The sequence below is a fragment of the Vombatus ursinus genome, unplaced genomic scaffold (genome assembly GCF_900497805.2).
Source record: "Vombatus ursinus unplaced genomic scaffold, bare-nosed wombat genome assembly UNPS02014816.1, whole genome shotgun sequence".
In the NCBI taxonomy this organism is placed as follows: Eukaryota; Metazoa; Chordata; class Mammalia; order Diprotodontia; family Vombatidae; genus Vombatus; species Vombatus ursinus.
The window spans coordinates 25108515-25128794 of record NW_020954594.1 but is presented as its reverse complement, the minus strand read 5'-3'; the positions used below and the strand labels follow the sequence as shown (position 1 = coordinate 25128794).

The 20280-nt window shown below is 38.4% G+C and overlaps 1 pseudogene; it reads left to right on the top strand.

The window, feature by feature from the left end:
• The first annotated feature begins 1710 nt into the window (after positions 1–1710).
• On the top strand, positions 1711–10227 carry LOC114023063 (annotated as a pseudogene).
• The last annotated feature ends 10053 nt before the right edge of the window (positions 10228–20280 follow it).

The following is a 20280-nucleotide window of genomic DNA, read 5'->3' as shown; positions in this document are numbered from 1 at the left end:
TTATTCAATGAAGAATCCCTTCTACAAAATACAGGAGCCATGGGTGTGGAACACTTCATATATCAGAATTTTGTTGGCTAATTTTATTCAACTCATTTTTTTCTCTTTTTTTTTTTTTTACTTTGTAAGGTGTGGCTCTGACAGTGAAGAAATACTTTGGGAAATGTCTTGATATTTAAAAAAAAGGTAGCAATAAAAATTTGGTCAAGAAATCCTTTCCATAACATCTCTGGGAAGTAGCTTGCCAGTCTTTCCTTAAATCCTTCCAATGGTGGGAACTCATTGTCTTATGAAATGGCTCGTTTCATTGTTGGATAGCTCTAATTATTAAAAAGCTCTTATTCATATTTACTCTGTGAAATGCTTTTTACCAGCTTCCCTTAAATCCACCTTAGTGGACCCACCACGACATAGCTTACTTATGCTTACTATGTGTCATTATTGCCTTTTGAGTTATTGGTCATTCTGATTCTGGGATAATGGTGTTCCATGGTTCATAGACATATAGTTTTAACAGGAGAATATTGTTAAAGAGATGAGTTTTTATAGCAACAAGAACTCTAATATCATGAAAAGCACTGAAATGTTTCCTAAATATTTTTCCCAAAATGCCAGATCAATGTCCTACTCCTATTCAATTCTGGGATCATCTTATTATCTATCTTCAACACATTTCCAAGATCTACATAAGCTCCAGGAGGACAGGGACTAACTTTTTATCTCTGTGTGTTTAGCACAGTGTTCTGCACATAATAGGAACTTAAGCGTTTCTTAAATTGATGAACTAATTCAGGTTACCTATTTAGCTAGATGTCATAGAAACATGCATTTTTCATACAAGTCAAGTCAACAGCATTTATTAAGTACCTACTGTGTGCGGATCACTGTGCTAAACATTGATTTTATCAAAAAAAAAAGACAAAAAACTGTCCTCCCCTCATGAAGCTTACAGTCTAATTAGGGGGACAACATACAAACAACTTTATAGGACAAATCAGAGAAAATCAACAGAGGAAAGGCACTAAACTTAAGAGGGAATGAGACAGACTTCCTGTAGAAGCTAACCATTTACATACTGCTTTAAGATTTCCAGAATGCTTTACTCAAAAAATCCTATAAAGTAGTGAAAGTATTAGTATTCAAGGTTACTAAATACTTGATTAGTATTAGTTTTCAGATAAGGAAACAGGTTCAGAGAAATGACTTATCCATGGTCTCACAGCTAGTAATTATTAATGTCTGAATCATAGAATTCTCTAGAAACTTCAGTCTGACTCTTCATTTTATAGGAACCTTAAACATGGAGAAGCTGTGACCTTGCCAGGCTTAGACAGGTATTAAATTGACTCAAACCTCAGTCCTCAGTCTCCAAATCCTGCACTCTTACTAATACACAGCATTGATTCTACAAGTAACCTTATTTGTTTGCACTCTGTACAGAACAATTTCCAAAGCACTGGCTTGGCTTTGCAAATTTTATGGGTTCATATAAATGTCAGAGTTTTGATGCTGTTGTTATTAAAGTGTCTGCCTGTTTTACAATTCCCTTGATGTCAGAACCCTAGGGAATCTTGAACAGAGTTATCTCTGTAGTCTATCTGCAAAAAGGGTATTGTATGCTTTTAGTAAGTATAAGAGACATCATATTTGAGGAGAACTTTCAGGAATAGCTTTTGTTCTCTCCAGTCAATACTTTTAGAAAATCAATTGATGGACTTAGAAGAGGTGGCAGCCATAACTGGACCCTGTGAGGTTCCACAGCTGCAAGACATTCTCCCAATGTCGGTGAGAGGATGCAGGAGAGGAAGCCAGAGGAGTATCTAGTGTGCAAAGGACAGATTGTGATCAGAGCATGAGGGTCAGGTCTGGAATGATTTGTGCTATGATAAAGACAAAAGAAATTAGTAATTCAAAGAGTGTGAGTCAGTGGTATGCATTTGAATGTGGCTCCCTGGTTTTTGAGACTGTATATTAAACTGTCTGGTTGTTATATTCTGGAAAGTCTGGGAAAGTGGAAAAGGGGGGTACTTGGGCTAGTGGAGGCTGCCATGTTCTGCAGATACTTCCAGCCCTAAGTCTGACGGTATCGATACTTTTCTCATGGATTAATTCTAGCATTTTAGGACCCATGATGGCCAAGACCTAATAGATATAAATATCTGATTGGCATCATTCTGAGCTCTCCAAAAATCTCTCCATGGGGGTTGGGAGGTTGAGTCTAGATGCAAGCTTTAATAACAAGTAGGATGTATTTAGGAGCATGTGAGAGAGGGTCCATGCCCTCAACAACAATAAACACAACAGGATCTTAAATTCCCTATACCTCTTAGCCAGTTATGTGACCATAAGGTTGTGGTCTGGTGTGGAAAAGAGTCTACGAAAGGCTAAATATTTCCTTCTCATGTTTTCATCAAAGAAACATTTGATGTGTTAAATAATCTGGCTTCTGTTGCCACCACTCAACTGAAAACACTCCCTCTAACATTACTAATGATCCCTTTTTTGCTAAATGCAATTATTTTTTCCTCAATCTCCATCCTTCTTGACTACTCTGCAGCATTGATGCTATTGATCACCCCCTCTTTCTTGTTGTTGTCCCACTCAAGTTTTCGTGACACAAATTTGTCATGATTCTGACAGCTCTTTTTCAAGTCTTCTTTATAGGATTATTTCCCATGTACTGCCCTCATGACTGGGTATACTCCAGGCTCCTCTCTGTCTCTCTCTCTCTGTCTCTGTCTCTCTCTCTCTCTCTCTCTCTCTTTCTCTGTCTCTCTCTGTCTTTCTCTCTCTCTTCCTATGGATTCAATTCACACCTCTATGCAGATCACTCCCAAATCTATATATCTAGCACCCATCTCTCTCACAAGGATCTAATCCTGCATCTCCAACTGCCTGCTTAAATATAACCAACTAGGTATTCCACAGGCATTTCAAACTCAACACACCCAAAACAGAGCACTTTATTTTTCCCTCTAAACCTATCTCTCCTCCAAACTTCCCTGCATCTATCAAAGACAACACCATTCTTCTAGTCACCCAGGTTCACAACCTAGCAGTTATCTTCAACTCTTCCATCCTCACACCCTATATCAATTGGTTACCAAATCTTATATATTCTACCACTCTAACATCCCTTGTTTCTATTCCCTTCTATTTACTTAAACCATAACTACCCTAGTTCAGATCCTCATCATTCCTCACTTAGACTAGTTAAAGTAGTTTGTCCCTCCACAATTCCATATTGCTTACAAATTGATATTCCTAAAATTCAGTTCTGTTCCTTAGCTCAAGAAGCTTCAGTGGGGCAGGTAGGTGTCACAGTGGATAAAGCACTGGCCCTGGAGTCAGGAGGACCTGAGTTCAAATCTGACCTCAGACACTTGACACTCACTAGCTATGTGACACTAGGCAAGTCACTTAACTCCATTGACTAGCCCCACCCCCAAAAAAAAAGAAACTTCAGTGGATCCCTTGTCTCCAGCCTATCTTCCTAGGCTGAATACATATTACTCCCTGCTCATACTCAGCTCAAGTATCTTATAAGCCTAATATTTATGCGTAGTAGTTAGTTACTAAATACTTGATTGAGTGACGTGCTATATGAAGATTAAATATAATATTTAATATGAAGTAGATAATAAAATAGACATACAATATCAGTAACTGATATCTTTTATTCTAGTAAAAGCGTTGTTTATAACATGTTCCATTCTTGTGACCTTCCAAACTTTAAGACACCTTGGATATTAATCTCTGAGTGTTAGCAAGGTGACACAGCGAATCAAGCACCAGGCCTGGAGTTAGGAAGACCTGAATTCAAATCCAATCTCAGACACTTATTAGCTGTGTAATCCTGAGCAAGTCACTTAGCCTCTGTTTGCCTCAATTTCTCCACTAAAATAGAAAAACCATCCAACACTGTTGTGAGGATCAATTGAAATAATTGTTCTAAAGTATTTAACCTGGTGCTTAGTAAGTATTACATAAATGTTAGCTATTATTATTTAATATTATTGACAGTCTTTGATGTAATTTTTGTGTGTATTTTTTTCAGATTCAGATGTTCCCATCTTTCCTTTCTTCATTGCCTTTGCCACTTCTTCCTCCATTATATCCAATAATGAAGTGACCCAAACGGGATAGTTCCACTTTAATCACTAAAATTTCTGGATATGTGGAGTTTGAGGTGCCAATTGAAACACCCGGATGTAGATGTTCTACAGATGTAGATGTCCTAAAGACTTTTGGCGGCTTAGGTAAGGAACTTATAAGAGCTATCATGACCAAATATATAAATTTACATGTCATCTGTACAGAGGTGGTTGAAGCCTTGGGAATGAATGAAAATACTATACTGTAGGAGAGAATATACAAAGGAGAAGCAAGACAAGGCTAGATTCTTGGAGAATATCCATATTACATGACAAGAAGGGAATAAGGAGACAGAAGAAATATAAGAGAAGTGGCTGCAAACACAGGAAGAAAGCAAAAAGAGTGAAATTTCTGAAAATGAGGGAGGAGAAAGCAGCCAATAAGATAAGGTAGTCAATGATGTTTGAAACTGCAATGTGGTCAATGAAAATGAGGACTGAAAAAAGAAGGCCATTAGGCTTGGTGACTAGGAGGTCATGGGTGACCTTAGAAAGAGCAACAGAGGGTAGTAGAGGGGTGAGAAAGGAAGTCTAATTGAAAGAAGTTAAAGACAGTAAATAATGAAGAATTGAGTGTAAACAACTTTTTCAAGAAGTTTAGGAGAGAAAGACAGAAAAAAGATGGCAGTCAAATATCTAGAAGGGCCAAGGGAAAAGATTGGGGTTGATTGGAAAGGCCTGAACATGTTTGTAGCCATATGGGAAGAAGTCAAATATAAGGAAATGGTTGCAGATGCCTGAGAAAGAACAGATGACAGCTACAGCAAAGACCACGGAGATCACAGCAAGGAATGGGATCAAGGTCACAGGTAAAAGGATTAGCCTTAATGAAGAATAGAAATATATCTTCTACTATGACCAAAGGGATAGAACAGAGAAAGGGTAAAAATGCTGAGAGTTGAAGATAGGAGGAAGGAGGGCAGAATTCCAGCTTTAGATACTTCCCAAATTCCATTGTTACTGCCATAGCATTTGATTCTTCAAAGTACACCTTTGGGCCTAAAAAAGTATACGGAGATCACAGGGCTTTGCAAATAACTGCCAGAGAATGATCTGAAGTGATGATGTGACTATTCTTATTACTTCCTGTTAAAAAGTTAAATGCTCATTCAGCATCTACACCTGCTATAGTCTATGGAGATATAAATGAACAATTACAGAATTGCAGAATCTCAGTTACAAGGGTCCCAAGAGGCCATCTAGTCCAATCTGAATCTAAACAAGAATCCTCCCTACAACATGCATAACAAGTAGTCATCCAGGCTTTGCCTGAAAACTTTTATTTAGGAGAAACCCATTTCTTCCCAAGGCAGTCCATTCAAACTTTGAGTAAATGTTAGGATTTTTTTCCTTATTCAGCACTTCTTTTGGGCTACCTCCCCAATTCAGCACCCGTGAGTTTCCAGGTCAGTTCCCGAAAGGGGTGCCTATTCTGATAGGTTCAAAAGGCGCTCAGTAGTTCCACACTTCTAAAACAATAACCCTTGAGCTCCCATCAGTGTGTGTAACTTTAATAGACAGCAACTCAAACTAACTCAAAATACAGGCATTTACTAAGATGATATAGGAGGAAGAGAAGCTATAAAATGTTCCCCTAAAATTCCATAAATATAAACAACGTCAGTTGAAAGACTAGGCACAGACTAGTACTCTAGCAGTGAGACACACATGAGGGGAACGCATGAAGCCAAATCAGCTCACACCTCTGACACTGAAAGGTACCCATATCTTTCACTTTCAATGGAGTCTTCATGCTGCTTCTCCCTAGGTGCAGCATTTCTGCTGAGCAGGTGACTCAGCTGGGGTCTACGGGCCTACTTCTCTCCACAACTTGACTCTTAACTGCCAAGACTAGTTTTCTTTGTAATCCAAAGTCTGTCTTCTTCTCTCCTCCCAGGAGCCATACTCCTTGAAAGTGTTTTCTGCCTTGAATGCTGCTCCTTTCTGTGAATTGTGGTTCCTTGGAGATTATGTTTCTTTGCTCCCTGCCAGATACATCTCAATTGTGCCTAGAATTCTGAACTGTGCCTGAGGCTTGACGGGCTCAGTTCTTTAAAGGCCTCTGTTGGCATGGTCAATCTTCAACCAGTCAATGCCAAAATCCTCTTCCAATTCAATCAGAGTAACTTTTCCATATTTTGTAAAAGAATAATAGGATATAGACAGGATATAAAATACTGATATCTTGTGATCACAGTTATCTGTTCCTTACTTTCCAGAACTAGATCAACTAGACCAAGGAGAGGGGAAAGAAATCTCCCACCAACAAGAGAAAGAAATTCCCACCAACAACAACTACTTTTATATCAAGCCTAAATTTTTGCCTCTGAAATTCCATATTATTGCTTCTAGTTTTGCTCTCTCAGTCTGGGCAGAACAAATCTAATTTCTCTTTCATATGCCAGTCCTTCAAATCTTTGAAAGAGAGCTAACATGCCATACCTAAGCCTTTTCTTTTAGAGCCTAAATATCCTCAGGTATTTCAATTATAACTTTATTTCAAGACTCTTCACCAACCTGGTTGCCTCCCTCTGGATGTTCTCTCACTTATCAATGTCCTTCCTAAAATATGGCAGTTCAGGACTGAACACAGAATCCCAGGTATTGTCTCACCAAGGCAGAATACCGTTAAGACTAACATCTCCCTAGTCTTGGATATTGTGTTTCTCCCAGACTAGGTTAAGATAGTATTAACTTTTTGTTGGTTGCCTTATCACACTCTTAATGCATATCCAAATGACCATCCATTAAAATCCTCAGATCTTTTTCACATCTCCTTCACTTGTAAATTTTTTTACTTTTTTTTGTTTTTTACAAAGCTTTATATTTACGTCTATTAAATTTTACCTTATTAGATTCATCCCAACATCAAGCCTGTAAAAGCCTTTTAGGATCCTGACCAACATAATAGCTATTCGTCCCAATTTTATATCATCTGCTACTTGATAAATAAATAAATAGATGACTATCAAAGTCATCAATAAAAATGTTAAACAGCACAAGGTAAAGCATAAATCCTTGAGATATTCCACTAGTGACCCCTTCCAAGCTGATTTCAAATTATTAACGACTCTTCTTTGGTTCTACTCATTCAACCAATTCCTAATTCAATTCTCTATACATCTCACCATCTTCTCCACATGAATGGTATGAGAAATTTTATCAAATGCTTTATTAAAATCTTGATAAACTATACATTCCTCTGATCTACCAACCTGTCAAAAAAAAAAAAAAGACATGAGGTTTATCCAGCATATCCTGTTTTCCTAGAAGCCATGCTCACCTGTTGTGATCACCATTTTCCTTTCTAGATGTTTAGAAAACAAGCTATCATAGGTTAACCACCTCCACAATATATGTTCCAGATTTTGCTGGTAATAAAACTCATGTTTCGTGACTATTGTGCTAAAGACTCCATACTCTTCCCTCTTTTCCAAACCTGTGGTATCTCTCCCATTCTTTCATGATTTAATTCAATAAATATAGTACTTAATATGTGAAAAACATTGTGCTGAGTCTTGAGGGGAGAGTGAGGGGGGAAAGAAACCAAAAGGAAAAATGGTCCCTGACCTCAAGTATATATTTCAAAGATCAATGACAGTATCTCAGCAACTATATCTGCTTCAGTTTCCTCAGCTACAAAATGGAGATAATAATACCATCTACCTTTCACGGTTGTTGTGAGAATCACATAAGACAATATTTGTAAAGCTCTTAGCATAGTGCCTGGGATAGAGTAGTTATTTAATAAATGCCTGTTCTCTTCCCCCTTCCCTTTCCTTTTTTCAGTAGTTGGGTATGTTTTTCCTCTGGACTTGGTAACTTGAACCAATTAAAGTCAATTAGGTAATCTCTTACTACGTCCTTATTTATCTTGGCCAGGGTATATGGGGTGTTCAGGGAGGACTAGCACCTCTCACATGAGGACTTACCAAGTCCTTTTCAGGGCTGCTCATCCACCTTTAGTGTCCACCTGATTCACCCAACTCTCACTTGTGGCTTCAAGAAGCTGTAGCATGCACAGTGGCTACACCCAGTAACACCACCTTGGCAGACAGGCTAAACCAGGTTGAGAGCAACCAACAGGCCTCAAGCCTGTAGATGAGTTAGGGGGATGTCTACTCCAAGCATGTGAAGACTTCCCCCAGAGGAATGGGCAAATGAGAACAATTTGTTCCTGTGGCCTTAAAGGCAGAGGAAGCAGGTGCTATGGAGTACTTTGTAGATGTCAAGGTCATCCACTGTATCACAGGCCATCACCACTCATCTCGACTTTTATCCTGCTACTGGACTTCAATAACTGGAAGAAAGAGTAAGGCTGATGACTTTACGCAACTCTGCTTCACTTAAATCCAATTCATTTGCAAGTCAAGACATCACCCTTGATATCATCAGTCCCCTTTGAAAATGAAGGATGAACAACAACAACATTTATCGCGAGCAGCAACTTCCAATTAGTCGTTGTTGTTTTGTCTTCTGCAATCCAAAGATGATTATCATTGATAGTGAAAACAGAAGCAAAAATAGGAGTTGAAGGACTCTTCATTCTCTCCATCACCCATTATTATTCTCTCATCAATCCTGAGCAACAATTGTCTCCCTTCTTTAATCATCATCTTTCCCTCAATATAGCTTAAAAATAAGAACATTTTCTCTTGCATTAACAGTTCTGTCTCCAACCTCAGCTCATTCTGAATTTTGGCACTCCTGAGGTTATTCATTTCTCTTGTATTTATTCTCTTTGACCCATTTTCAATTCCATCTTCTATCCATATCTGTTTAAAATTTATATAATTTGTAAAATTTGGATAAAATTTGAAATCTTTAGATTTAAAACTTGATGGGTCCCCCAGTGCAGTCAAATCAGTCTCTTTAACAACTCCCCCTTCCTCTTCCTCAAATTGTTTCTCTTTCTGTCTTTAGAATTTCATTCATGGGAGCTTCCCTTTTTTTCCTGGGTTCATATCTTTTGCAAAGTTTTAGCCCATTTGGATCCCACTTCTTCTAAATCCATTGAAATATACTCCAAAATCTGTGGTGAATGTACAGTTATGCCTGGTTTCTCTCTCTTCTATCACAATTTCTAACTGGTCACTTCTCATAAAAATTCCCATCTTTTTACTTCAACAACCAATTCCCAATTTTAGGTGAAAATCATATCAAAGATAGCAGTTGCCCTCTATGAACTTGGAGCACTATACAAAACTAAAGAGCAAGTTCTTAGTATTAGCTACATATTTGTGAGTGATTTTGTAGTCAGCATTTACTGTAATCTGAAGACTTTTGCTTAGCTTGATTCACTAAAGGCTAAATGGTATTATCACATTATATTCTTGCAAAGAAATCATGAAAGTTAGACAGGCATATGGATTTTTTAATGAGTGCCAAACCCAATACGAAAATGCTGATGCATAGAGAGTCTATACTAAGGTCTTTGATGTATTCACAGTGGCACCTTTAAGAGATGAGCAAATTTTATGAGACCACAATGGTCTTTTTCCAGACATTGAAACACTGAATAAAATCCAAATCACTGAATGAAGTCAGTAAATTCCTTACAAAGGAGGATTTTGTAGTCTAGTGTGGTCAGATTCTGAAGATGTAGATACTTGGGCAATCAGTCCATGAGGTCCTACCACAAACAAATCAATGTACCTAAAATGAGAAGGGGAATAGTTAACTGCAGAGAAAAAAGTCTTAGCAGAAAGTTTATTTGATAAAGGTCTGATCAAGTTGGTCTTTTTAAAACAAAAATCACATATGAGTTAGTTCACAGTAACAACTTAAAATTCATCTGCAGAATATGTCTTTCAGTATATGAAGAATATAATATGCGTTTGGTAAAAAGCTGATGACAGTAGGATTGGCTCTCAATCACTGTTAGCATTGTGGAAACATTGCCACAGTAGTGGTCTTCAAAGATATTAACACAAGGAAACAAAAAGTACTCTAGGTAGTTCCAGATTCACTATATAAAATACTTTCCAGAAATACCATATTGACTTTGAGACCTTCAACCAAGCCACTGACCCCTTTCTCTTTTTTCTTCTACCTTCAATTTCCTCATATTTAGTCTCCTCTAACAAGCTTTTTAATGATTTTTTTGCTGTAATTCTGCCCTTTTGCCACCCCTGTAATTTTTTTTGTATTTTAAATTATCTAATTTATTATATATTATGGTGACCATGGCAACGTTTCTCTACTGATTTTTCTCCACATCCTATCCCACCACTTTCTCTATCTTCCATAGCATATTTCTTTTTCCTCTTGAGATCATTAGAAAAAAACAAAGCTGCTCCCAAGCCCCCTACCTTATTTATTATCTCTATGACTCCTGAAGACACTAGAGTTCTGAGTGGGCACTTATTTCTTCTCCCCTATTAAAATACAAACATTTCATTATTATATAGTCTCTTCCAATTGCTCAAATTTATTCACCTTTCTAGGTTCCTCTTTCATTCCTGTGTTTGCATTTCAAAGTATCTACTTAATTCCAGTTCCTAAACTTTGCTGGCTTGCCTCTAGTCCTGGAGCTGGAAGGCTTCTGTGAGCTACAGCCTGTCTCTTTGTGTAGACCTGGGCTGAAAAAATATACTTACTGTACTTTCTTCTTGGATTTCTTGATCATGTTTTGGTTAGTAGTTAGTGGTTAGTGGTGGTGGTTCTTTTAAAATCCTTGCTGGAGTAGTTGTTAGACAGCTGAACTATCCTACTGCCATTCATTCTACCTGCCCCTAGGGCGGGAGTGGGGAATCACGAGGCCTCGAGGCCATATGTGGCTATACACGTGGCCCTCTTGTTCCTCAAGTGCGGTCCTTTGACAAATTTGTTCTGTGAAGTTTGGATTCAATCAAAGGGCCACACTTGAGGACCCAGAGGGGCACATGTGGCCTCAAGGCCACAGTTTCTCCATCCCTGCCCTAGAGCAAGGGATCTGAACTTTTTTTCATCATGGAAACTTTTGGTGCTCTGGTGAATCCTATGGATGCCTGTTTAGAATAATTGTTTTAATGGATAATTGAAGGAAATAATAGCTTTCATTTAGCAGTTAGTGAAAATGAAGATGTAATTTTTTCCCATCCAAGTTCACAGATTACCTGAAATCTATCCTCAAACTTCTTGGGGGCTTCTGCACCCCAGGTTAAGAACTCTTTCCCTAGAGGACTGAGGTTAATTCAGTTTACAAACCTTGCACAAGGATGATTAAATAGAGTCATTGTTTCTCTTGTTACAGCTCTTGCATTTTATCTTGAAAGTGTGGTTTATTTTCGGTCGCAACATGAAAGGTGAAAAGAATCAGACATTTTTGTACATCTGAAATACAAAGTCCTTTGAAGCCAAGCCAAGTTAGAGCTTTCTGTAACATTGTTCCTTGTCATATTTTTAGGAAATGGAGAAACAGTATAAAAGATATCATCAAAGACATGTATGATGGAAGGGGAAAAAAAAGATGGATCAGTCTTGTGGCAGAAGCAAGGAATAAGGACAGCTCACGCATGTTCTTACCATGCGAAAAGAATTTGAGAAAGGTCAGATAGGAGGATGTGACCAAGAGTCCCATGGATCACACAAGTGCAGACGGATTACCATTCACATTGTCAACGTCACTGAAATCACAGGTTCATTGCACCATTAAAGATGTGTTTTAGGCTTCATGCAGGGGTATGCCGGAGCCAGCTCAAACTGGTTCACCAGAATGTATTGTTAAAGTTTGATTGTGAGCATTTACATTTCAGAAATCAGCAATCACTTGATTTATAAACCAAGAAAGAAAACTCAGGGTTTGATTTATTGTTGTATTGGTTGTTTAGACTTAAGGGAGTGATGGAAAAAAAATTAATGAAGTAGATTAAACTCAAAAGTATGTCATCTATACATTTTTGGAGAGCCAGTTATTAAACATTTATCAACACAGCACTGGCTTTGGGGAAGCAGTCAAAATGCTCAACAGATTAAAGTGATCTTCTATCTAAGATCACTCAGTTCATTATACTTAAAGTATAATGGTCTATTTATAAAGGTCAAGTGTTCTTAGTGCACTTAGTCCACACAGAGATGAGGTTGCCTTTAACTGTTTGATATACTATTTGGTATCCCTTAATTTCAGTTCATTTTTATCTTTCCGATAATCTTGTGAAGGCAGTTCATTTTAATGAAGCACTTCAGTGTCTGTTCAGGCAGTTTTGAAAATCAAATTTTCCCCTCTGAAGAAATAACCTCCCTGTCACTCTGAAATGCATTTTTTTAAAATTTTTGTGTCAAAAGTTCTTCTTGACATATTGCTCCTAGTTGGAAGAAGGGAAGGAAAGATGTATATGTGTTGGACACTTTTGGTTTGGTTTTGTATTTGGGAAAATGAAGAGGCAACTTCCTTTAGATTAGAACTGGTGATTCCATTTTTCCTTCCCCCTCCAAATCTACCCTTTTCCAAATGGAATCACCAGAATGTCCAGGTTAGAAGGGGCCTCAGAGGCCACCTAATCCAACCTATATCTGAACAAGAATTCTCTCTAAAATACACCCAACAAAAGGTTAGCCACTTTGCTTGAAGATCTCCAATATGCTGATAAATATTTAACTATCCACCTTCTGAAAAAGCAGGACACAGTTTGAAGTTTAATCTAAATTATTAACACTTTCTCCATCACTTTCTTGTCTCGATAATAAATAAAACAATAAATCAATAAATCAATAAAAAAAGATTTATTTAGTTGTTGTTCAGTTACGTCCAACTTTTTGCAATGCCATGTGGAGTTTTCTTGGCAAAGATACCAGAATGGTTTGTCATTTCCTTCTCCAGCTCATTTTGCAGATAAGGAAACTGAGGCAAACAGGGTTAAGTTATTTGCCCAGGGTCACACAGCTAGTGTCTGTTATTGGATTTGAATCCAGGTCTTCCTGACTCCAGTCCCACTGTTCTAACCACTGGGCCACCTAGCTGTCCTGATTTGTAGCTTTTGCTAATTTCTGAGGTATCAATGTTCACACTGAAAACTTAACAATTGGCCCATAAGCCAGTATGAGCTAGGTCCAGCACATCCCTCATGGGAACCCACTACATATCAAGGCAGCTCATTCCATTGTATATACTTCTAATTGTGAATATTTTTTTCTTTAAATCAAGCCTAAGTCTACAATTTCTTCCTACCCCTCACAGATCCATTCTCTGAAGCCAGGTAGAATAAGCCTAATCAGTCTTCTACAGATTGGCCCTTTAAATGTTTGAAGACAATAATAATGTCTGCTTTAAATCTTCTCTTCTTTAGGTTGAACATCTCCATTTCCTTTAACCAGTGCTTGTATGGCATGAATTCAAAGTCCTTCACTATCCTAGCTGCCCTCTAGATTTCACTGTTTTTGGTAAAATGGGATATCCAGCACCAAACCCACTGCTCCAGATATGTGTAGCTTTTAATTATATAGCTATATAAGAAATAGAATGGATGGATGAAAAAGCACGTATTAAACACTATATGCAAAGCACTGTGCTTTGGGTGTAGGGGTGATACAAAGAGAGAAGTAAGACAGTCCTTGCCCTCTAAGAGCTCAGGGAGAAAGCCCCAATAAAGTGACTCAGACACTTTATAGCATGAGTTTGAACTAATAATTGTGGGTTAGGGGCTTTTCATCCCTGGTCTAACTCCCAGGTGAATTCAGGGAGGGAAAATTGTTTTTGTTTGGTGGAACTATCTAGCTATATATTTCACTAGTTGTGGAAAACTGGAAATTGATTATCTTTTAATATATGATGTAAATAACTTTTGTTTGTTTTAAATGCTTCCTTATAATATATATGCATATACTTATGTGTATATATCACATATGTATTAACACAAACTATATTCAATTGTTTCATCTCTACTGCTCTTAAATTATACCAATAAAACCATTTATAGCTAGCCCTCCCCTGAGATACTGCTTGTCCTATACCAATGTTTGTATTGTTTCTTCAATGTGACTTTTTTTTAATGGGACTTTGCCTGTTCATCACTGGCTAAGGAGATACTAATTAGCCTCCATCCACTGTTCACCTATGAACTTATCAACACAAGGGAAACAGTGTGGTACAGTAGAAAAAAACACTGAACTAGGAGCCACAGGATATGAGATTAAATCCCAGTTTTACCACTAATTTACTCTGTGACCTTAGGGAAGTTATTTAACCTCTCTGGACCTCAGTTTCCTCTCATGTAAAATGAAAAGGTGGCATTGAACAATCTTCCTAAAGCAGCTGATGTGACTGTGTCACTTCCCTACTCAATAAACTCTAGCAGTTCCCGATTTCCTACAGGGTCAAATGTAAAATCCTCCAGTTTTTAAAGCCCTTCACAACCTGCCGCCTTCCTATCTTTACAGTCTTCTTATTCTTTACTCCTCTCTACATATTCTGGGTAGTAGGTGGAGGAAAGGCTGGAGTCAGGGAGAGCTGAGTTCAAATCTAGCCTCAGACACTTACTAGCTTTATGATCATGGGCAAGTCACCTAACCTTGGTTACCTCAGTTTCCTCATCTGTAATATGAGCTGGAGAAGGAAATGGCAATCCACTCAGTATCTTTGCCAAGAAAACCCCAAAGGGGGTCAGACACAACTGAAATGACTGAACAACAAAAAATATTCTGAGATCTAGCAAAACTGGCCTCCCATCTCTTCATTTTCACTGGCCCCTATACACAAAATGATTTTCTTCCTTGTCTCCACTTCCCAGCTTCTCTGGGTGCCTTCAAGACAGCTCAAATTCCAACTAATCCTTTCCCAGTCCTCCTTAATCTTAATTCCTGTTCTCTTGAGATTACCTCCAATTTTCTCTATATGTACTTGTACCTACAAAGTCTGCATGCTGTCTCCCCTATTACAATGTGAGTTCCTCAAGGCCAGATACTGTTTTTACTTTTTTGTGTCTGTCTTTCCCCAATGCTTAGCACTCAGCCTGGAAGATAGAAAATGCTTTTTGACTAGTCTCTAATGGTGCTCCCAGCTTTAAATCTAGGATCTTATACAATTGAGAATTTTTATTAGCACAAAGAAAAGGGAACTTTTATTCATAAATATAGAATTATATGAATCAGATTAAGAGATGGAAGGAATCTTGGAGGTCATCTAATACTATGTCTCTCATTTTACAAATAAGGAAATTCATTTGTAGGAGCATCCCACAGAGGTTAACTGGCTTGTGTAAGGTCACATAGGTAGTAGGTAAAAGAAAAGGTTTCAAATTCAATAGAGTGGTAACTAGGAAGGTGCCACAGAAGCTCTGTCCCAGAGTAGAAAATTTAGAGGCTATCTAAAGTACTTTCCCTGAAGAGCACTTCCATTCTACCCAGCTCAGGCAAAGGAACATTTCCTCCCTCTTCAGCAATATAGAACCCTTTTGATATCCCAGAGTATGCTTCCTTACCCCAGTGGCTATACAGCTGTCACTGAGCATGCTAGTCCACATCCACCAATGTAGAAACCTCATGTTGTATGGAAGAGTCTCTTCCTAGATTACAACCCAGATGAACCTCCCCTCTCTTAACAAACATCCTTCTGGTAGAATAGAAGTGATGGTGGTATACCTGGGAGGACAAGGAGAGTGAGGGGAGAAAAAGGAAAATGTTCTCTTCTATATTCCACCTCATCCTATTTGCCTTAGGCTCTGGAATACAAGTCTTGGGGCTCAAAATCCAGCACTCTTTCTACGTTTTACTGTACCTTGCAAACTTGAAACTGATAATAGGATTTCAACTCATGAAAAGCGGTTATGTACTGTACAGAACAATCAATGCCATGAAGTGGAGGAGAAGGTAGAATTGATCATCTTAACATGTCTGAAAACAAGAGAATTTGTTACTCCCTCTATTTAGATTGTATATGAAATCCCTTGTGTTGTGTTTAACAGGACTTACTATTATCTTTTTATCTTTACAAGATACTTGGTTTCTAATAAAACAGCAGTAGTAAGTAAAATAAATGCCTTGACTTCTTACTAACGTAAGATATACTGATGTACTGAATTTGTTCAGATGAATGGTTTTCACAAGAAAAATGCGTTTTTTTCTTTTTTCCTTATATATATGCATGTATATATACATATAATTTTCAATCAGTAAAATCTGTCTTCTCTCCCTCTTATTCCAATTCCCCCCCCCCAAAATGAGAATAAAAGAAAAACAAAACCCCTGTAACATGTTTGTATAGTGAAACAAATCAAATTTCTGCATTGGCCATATAAAAAAAGTAGATGCCTCGTTCTGAACTCTGAATCCTTCACCTCTCTATCAGGTGGTAAATAGCATGTTCCATTTAATAGTTCTCTGGAATTGTGGTTGGTGACTGCACTGATCAGAGTTTTAAAGTTGCTCATCTTTAAGATATTATTGTCACTGTTCTCTTGGTTCTGCTTACTTCACTGTCTTTCAGTCCATTTGTCTTCCCAGGTCTCTCTGAAACCATCACCGTCATTTCTTATAGCACAACAATATTCCATCACATCCATATGTCACAGCTTGCTCAGTCATTCCCCAATTAATGAGTACCCTCTCAGATTTCCATTCTTTGCTACTTAAAAAAGGGCTAGAAATATTTTTTTGCTGCCCCTCCGTGGTCTGAACTCTTCAAATTCCTGACCTGAGTTTGGTTCTGAGCAACAATAGAATACCATTGGACTCAATCACTAGCAGCCAGCTGGGAAACTGAAGGTTCAAAGCAACAGAAAGGCAGACTCCTCTTTGGTCTGGAATTCCTGCCCTAGTGATTCCTCTACAGGCTTCAGACTGGACTAGAAGCTGGAACTGATACCCTGCTCTGCTGCTGGAATCTAAATGACACTGCTGCTGCCTCTGAACCTGCTCCTCTTTCAATACACATCTCAGGCCCTGCATTGGGGGGGGGGGGGCGGGGAAGGGGAGAGAGACAGGGAGGGAATGGGAACAGGGCACAGGTCTTCTCTCAGTCTTCCTCCTCTGCTTTTGTGACCTGAAACTGTTAGTATGTGACAAAGCTACCGGACCTGTTCTCATCAAGGTGCCCTGATATAGGTCTGACTGTGACCTATATGGTTCTGGGATCTCCACTTGCCCTGTGACACAGTCTCTCCCTGAGTGTTGGAGTGCTTCATGCATTGGGTTCTTGCTCAGACCCATCTCCATTGTCCACAGATCTCTCTATCTCTCTGTGCTAACGTAATGCAGAAAATATGACTTACTGTGACTTTTCCTTCTATTTCCCTATCAGGATTCAAGCTGGTGCATTCTCCAAATCTATTTGGAGGAGTTTTGAGTTGGGAGGGTTCACTGTACAACTGCCTGATATTCTGTCATCTTGGCTTTTCTTTCCCAAACATGACATTTTTCAAAAGAAAATCCCACTATTTTATTTAAATAGATTAAGCTGGGTAGATAAGGAGTTTAGGTTTAGAAAATAGTTATTATGTAGACTGAATAATTCCCTTCAGTAACAATAATAATAGCTAGCATCTACATAGAACTTTAAGGGTTACAAAGCTCCAGTTATTCTCACAACAATCCCGGGAGGTAGGTGCTATTATTATCCCTATTTTGCAGAAAAGGAAACTGAGACAGACATAGGTCAAATAACTTGCCAAGGTCATATAGCTATTAAATATATGAAGCTGAAATTAAATGCAGGTCATGTTGACTCAAGGACCAAGACTCTATCCACTGTGCCACTAGCTTCCTTTTATCTGAATGTCTAGGAGTGGAAGATTCCAGCTTCTGGAAGACATCTTACACTGGACTATTCTGACTACTTGAGAGAGACTGTGTTGGTACAGTGGAAATAGAGCTGACTTGGAATTAGGAAAAGCGAGTTCAAATCCCACCTCTGATTCTACTGTGATTGTGGGCAAGTTACTTAATCCTGCTGGCCTCAGTTTCCTCATCTGTAACCATCTGAAACCATCTAGATGATTTCTTAAGTCTCTCTTCACCTTAATTTATGATTCTATGATCTTGTACTTGTTAATTGTGTTCCTGAAATAGTGTTGACTGCCTCATGAGGTGCATTCAGGTGTTAGTGACAACTCTGTGAAGTTTTCACTTCCCTGAGGCTTACCCAAGTCTGTATTCTCCTCTAATATCACGGAAAAAAAAGGATGCCCATGTTATGAAAGCAAATCAGAACTTCAGGCAATTAAGTTGGAGAGTTTTTCCCCCCAGTTCAATCTAAAACTCATAAAAAGGAGTTGTGTCCTGAATCATCATTAGCAGGATTGCTGTTCTGACAGTTTCTGGTGCACTTTGAATCAAAGGCTGCCTGCAAAAATCCTTGTTCTTTGTGTGATTGTTTTAAAGTGTTGACATTTCTAAAATATCTTCAGCTCTTTAGGTGGAAAGGTGCTATTGTGTGTAAATTAAGAAAAAAAGCACATAGGAAATTTGTCAAGTGGAGGAGGAAAGATATGAAGGGAGAGGAGGTGAGGTATTGACATCAGATAGTTCCCATTCACTCAGATAGGGGGAAGGCAAGCTCATCTGCTATCAGGGCAGAAGGTGGATAGTGAAAAGAGAAAAGAAAACTTTGGGATGTGGGGGATAAAATAAGAAACTGATAAAGGTAGAGCTAAAGCAATCTTCTCGTTCCTCACACAAGACACTGCATCTTCTATCTCATCACCTGTGCACTGCTGTCCCAATGTATGGAAGGCATTTCTTCCTCACCTCCATGTCTTTGAATCCCTTCTTTCCTTCATAACTCTGTTCACATACCTCCTTCTACATAAAGATAATCTTGACCCCATTACCCTGGCACGGAGTGCTCTCCATGGTCCAAATATTTATCTTGCATTTTTATTATACATAGTTACTTATACACATGTTGTCTCCGCAAATAGAATGTAAGTTCTTTGAGGACAGAGACTATTTCATTTTTGTCTTTGTATACTCATCACCTATCAGAGTGTCTGACATATAGAAGTCAGAAATAAAGGTTTGTTGGTTGATTGATTAAATAGAAGGATTATCAACAATCGGCTAGGGCCAACAGTTATAGACCATGAAAGTATAGTATATAAAATCACCTTAATTTCATGACTTTCTACAAGGATAATCGTTCTCTTTGAAACTTTCATCCTTCTGAACCCACAAAGATTAAGTTTATGCTGTCCTCCAATCAATCAATAAGCACAGAAAGAAAAAGAATCCTTCCTGGAGATTCTCCAATAAGTGGATATGAGAAAGAAAAACAGGCAAGAAGGCAGAAATCAGAGGTGAGTAGTGAACCCCAAAACCTACTTTGTTTCACAAGAACGTATTTACTTTTGTGTTGAGGGAGATAAAGAGATGTTTGGAGCCTGGGGCATCTCTGGAATAGGTTGACTTGGATGACCAGGAACTAGCATGAGGTCATTGAGCCACTAAAAGATGAGCAACAGTAGGGGAGAGGAAGTAACCAAAAGAGTGACAAATTTAATTAATTGAACAGCATGCTGCCATGGATACTATACCTATTTGGAACCAAAGGATCCCAAGTTCCTAAGTCCCAAGTTCTGCCTTTTACTATGTGTATAACTTTGGGTAAATCAAAAATTAAATTAAAATTATTATCTAATAATTTTTTAGCTTCTCTTTCTGAACATCAAAATGAGATAGCTATCAACCAGAAATCCTTTTCTCAGAGGTGGTTAGAATATGTAGGTCCAGGTGAAGGGTGGATGGTGGTTCTTTTCAGAATGTTGCCTGAAAGGAATAGTCCCTCAAATGGGGCTTGTGAAAACAATTTGTTCCAAAAGGTAACTGAAGCAGGTGCTATGGAGCATTTGGAGCTTGGTAAAGAACCCTTGCCTGAAAATGCCAATGTCATCCACTGCATCCCGGGCCATTGCCAGTCATCTTGACTTTTGTCCTGCCACTGGCCTTTGATGATTCAGGAAGCGAGTGATGCTGACAATTTTGGGCAATTCCGCCTCACTTAAATCTAATTCAAACACAGTCAAGACATCACCTGTGATTTCATTGGCCCTCTTCAAAAACAAGCAAGGGAAATTTTTAAAAAATGAATTCCAGTCTCAATATGAGATCCAGAACAGGAGTGAGCAAAAATAATATTGACAAGTCCAGGGTGAGGTACCAAGAAGCTCCAGCAGCTGAGGGGACTAGCTAACCAGGGTGCTGAGTCATACTCAGCCAA